Here is a 4,596-nt window from a genome sequence, read left to right on the forward strand (position 1 = left end):
ACTTTTAACTGAGTTGACCAAAAAGAGATTGGGAGGAACAGGGACATTGCGAGAAAACAGAGTCGGATCAAATATGAAGCTACCTGACAAGAGGGCTTGGAAAAAGACGAACAGGGGTTCTACCGGTTTTTCCGCTTCTTCTTATCTAATTGCGGTACGGTGGAATGATAACGCCGTTGTCACCGTTCTCTCAAATTGTGAACCCATGGAGCCTATGAAAAAATCAACTCGGTATTCCAGGGCAGAAAAAAAGATTCAGTTTGTTGATGTTCCAGGTACAATCGCTAGGTACAATGCAAATATGGGCGGGGTGGATATTTGCGACCAATTTGTTGAAACCTATCGCACAGCAATCAGGACAAAGAAATGGTGGTGGCCATTTTTTGCCTGGGCGGTAGACATTTCAGTGGTCCAAGGATGGCTTCTTTATAGAAGGTTATTTGGTAATGAAATGCCCCAACTTGATTTCAGGCGCCAGTGTGCAATTTTTCTCCTTAAATCTTTTGCTGTTGCCCCGTTGTCACCAGGAGTGCGGTCACCATTTTCGTCTTCTCCGAGAAATAATTTTCGCCGAGATCACAAAGATCACATAATTGGGAGGGGGAATTCAAAGTATCGGCGATGTCGTGTTTGTAAAAAAAGAACACAGCATCTTTGCACAAAATGTGATGCACCACTGCATGCTAACAAATGTTTCGGAGATTTTCATTCGTAGTGTGTAAAATGTGTTTCTTTAATTTCCTATTGTTCCTTTGGGCGCATTGTTGTGAAAGAAATGAAAGTAATACATTTTGTTCAAATTTTCAATATATTCATTCTATAATCTATTGCACAAACTACATCTTAAAATTACTGTGCTTCATTTTTTTTCTGAAAATGTATATGATCTTGAGTTTTTTCTGCCAGTCCGTGTTAATAAGTTTTATTTGTTTGTAAAAATGAAACATATCAAGTGTTGTCATTTTTGTAAATGCGATTTATTTTAAAAATATATGTGCAATATTAACAATTGTTTTAAGCTAATAAAGTTCAAAAGAACATTTTAAAAGTGTTGCGATAGGTTATCGAATTCACAGAAAATCATTACCCATCTTGCCAGAATAACATCCCATTCTTGTGTGAGGAAATGGTAAGAATATTATAAAATAGCAGTGCCCGAATGCAAATATTTCATAATCTCCTCTATTGCATTGCAATAGGAGCACAGCATTTATTTTGAAGAAGTTAACCTCAAAAAACCACTGGTAAACTGAAAAATAGCGAAGATGGAATGAAGTTTGCATATTTTGACTATGCTAGTGCCCGTCGGCAACTAAAGTTGCCACTTCAGAAAACAATGAAAAAATTATTATTGAGTGCTAAATTTAATATATGTTGTTTCAAAAACTCCTAAGACCATTTTTTGAAGATATTGTTCAAATATAACAACTAGGGAATTATGGGCACTAATGGGTTAATATAACGTTTAAAGTTAAAAAACCGGCTCATACCCACATAGGAATATTTTGTGTTTCAGCAAGTTTTATTCCATCTTTGTTCACAGTTAAAGGCCAAAATGCCTTTGATTAACCTAAATGGTTGAAAAAAAATTATATAAATCGTTAATAGTAGCGAATAAGTTTTAAATTGTCATTCGGAGTTAATCATAAACTTTTTCATACAATTAATGTACTTAAATGATATTACAAGCCCAATAGAGCGCAAAATGTCACCGTCAGATACCTATCGATGCAAATTTGATACTTTTCACTTCCATGAAGCTAAGTATTAATTAAAATATTGTCAGGCTATATCAAACCTCAAAAACTAGTTTCTGAGCTAAAAGTATCTCATCAAGACTCTTGGATCCTGGTATTTATTTTTGCGGAGAAAAGTCTGTTCAAAGCAAGGAAATTGTGCAAGTCAACGGAGGTTTTGGACGCTGCAAAAAATATGCTCACTTTATAAAAAAAGCTTTTTTAGTCAACAGGTAAACATTCAAGAGAAAACTATTGTCGTTATTAAATAGCTCCGAGAATTAGAAAATGAGCAGATACCCAATAACAATAATTGTGACGTTAAAGTTAAGAAAACGACAACGGTGTAGTTTTGGAGATCGTGGGGTCGGAAATTGATGAAAGGGTAGTTCCCTTGATCAAAGAAAACGAAAGACATTGAATTCGATGCATTTCCCAAAATTAGAGTATTCATAATATGCAAATTATTTGGTTAAAAAAAACTCGTTTAGACGAATGCTGATGGTCAATTTTTACCCCGTTTGAAAAAGGCTAGATTGGCGCCCATGCGATGCCATTCCACGTGACGTCACAGGGACCTAAATTCTATACAAGTAGTCAGGAGTTTAACATCGTCTGAATTTACCAACGCATGAATGAGACAGAGCTCAGTGAAAAATTTTTTAATAATTACCTATTAAAATTGCCTATGGTCGGAAAGTTTCCTTCCCTTGATATGGTATTAATAATCCTTATTAAGCCACGCGCTACCAGCAAGCAGAGTACTATGCTACATGCTAGCAGCCTGCATCGTATCGGCGCTCATAGGCTCGCACCATGGTGGACTCTTACGGCGGCAGCTGGAACCAGAATGACGTCACGTGGGCTTTTCCCAGCATTCACACTTAGCCGTCACCTTTTCGCGCGCATGAAAATTTTCACTTTTCATTCAATCGTGAAAAATAGATATCGCCATTTAAAAATCTAAAAGCGTGAAATACGTACTCTTAGGAGTAATAATATTTCGATTTAGGCAATTAAAAAATTAGGATACCACCCTATTGTTGACTTTAATCATATGAGAAATAGTTCATAAAAAAGACAGCCATAGAAATATCAACGGATTCATTAAACAATTTGTTTAGAGAATTTCTCGTGTGAGGCACTGATTACAAGATTAAATGCAAAAATTGCATCAGAAAGCATTAAGGCATCAATCAAAATTGGAATTCCTGAGTAACTTCTTGAAAAAAGAAATGTAGGAATAATAGCGGCGCGTCGCATAATAGAAAAATGACAGACTACAACTATTTTTCAAACACACGGGGAAGAGAACGTTGACCTTTCCCCCACGTGGTCACTCAACCGCCCTCGCAAAAATTCTGCAACGTGCGAAACAAAGAGAATATCCTATAATACTTGACTTCCACATAATCGCTGATGAACTCTGTGAGGACTCTGCCCCTGTTCGATTGGAGTTTGATCTCGTCTGGGCGCACGGAGAGTCGGGTCTCGTGGTAGGGGATGCTGAAGCTCCATAGGGTGGGTTGGAATGGGCTCGGCTTCATTTTTGTAATAACCTATGCATTTGGAGAGGGAATGGGACATGAGAAGTGAATATAGAAAGAAGGGTTGCCGCTTGGCCAAAGCCCTTTCGAGCGATGCGCTCGAAATGCATATTGCATGCTTTTTCACTGACGACGCGACGAGTCCATTTCGTCAGGTAGCGAACCTTTGGGAACATTTGACCCACCACCACGACCACGAGGTAACTCACCCCTCTCCACAATAACTTTTTTATTTCTGTTACGTTTGTCACCCTGCTCTCCTGGAGAAGATTACATGCTATACAAACTCAGCGAACACATTCAACGCGACTCAACAGAGTTGCAAGCTATAAACCCAATATCATTGTTTTTTTTTTTAAGGTGGGCATCATTTTTTTGGCATCTCCCTTGATATCGCCTCGTGTACCACCTGAATATTCAATGAGCCACGATTGAAATTGTTTCGCGGCGGGCGGCACAATAATATGAATAATCGAATGGGGTCGGTTATAACGACGTCCGATCGATTTAGGATTCGTTTTCCGCCCTTTCGCACCTTTTACGGCCTCGGACCCCATTTGACTCTAATCCCTACCTCTCTTGCCAAAACGGCAGCTTTGTCGGATGGGGAGAAAATGGGGAGGGGAGTGAAATAATGGAAGAATTTTCGTGACCGACAAGAGGTAGGTAGATGGCAGGTGCTAAAATATTTTGGCGATTATTAATATTCATACGGCAGAGTCAAAAGTGATCGTTTGTGAATGTATGTGTAAGCGTATACACGGGTTCCTATTGACCTGCTGCTTGAACGGCAAACAAGATACTACGCAGGTTCGAATCGGTTGATCGCAATAACGCCCGATATGTGTAATTTTTTGATTCTTCTTCAGGAAAAATGTCCAGTTAGATTGAAGGTGCATTGACTCGCGTAACATAAAAATCTGCTGCAAAGCATGTTTGTTTGGAGTAGCTCATTGCAGGAGAATGCTAGCCTTTGCATGCTGGAAATATCTGTTCAACGCTTTCAAGACCGGTGAATAGGGATCGTAATATATATTCATGAGATATTTTCCCATCAGTCAATGCAAATTCAGTAAAAACACGCGAAATACTCGCTGCACATTCATTACTACGCGCCGCTGATTTTAAAAAGATTGATTTACAAATCAGTACGTTGAAAATGTAAACTCTTCTCGATTATTTTATCATAAAATAAAAAGCCACTCAGCAGTTCTACTGATTAAAAACTACGTTGGGTTGGTGTCTACGCTTCAAAGGATAAACATTTAATTACGGCTTTGTTTTGGTCTATGAAACATTGAAAATCACAAAAC

This window comes from Ischnura elegans, chromosome 3, assembly GCF_921293095.1.
Source record: "Ischnura elegans chromosome 3, ioIscEleg1.1, whole genome shotgun sequence".
In the NCBI taxonomy this organism is placed as follows: domain Eukaryota; kingdom Metazoa; phylum Arthropoda; class Insecta; order Odonata; family Coenagrionidae; genus Ischnura; species Ischnura elegans.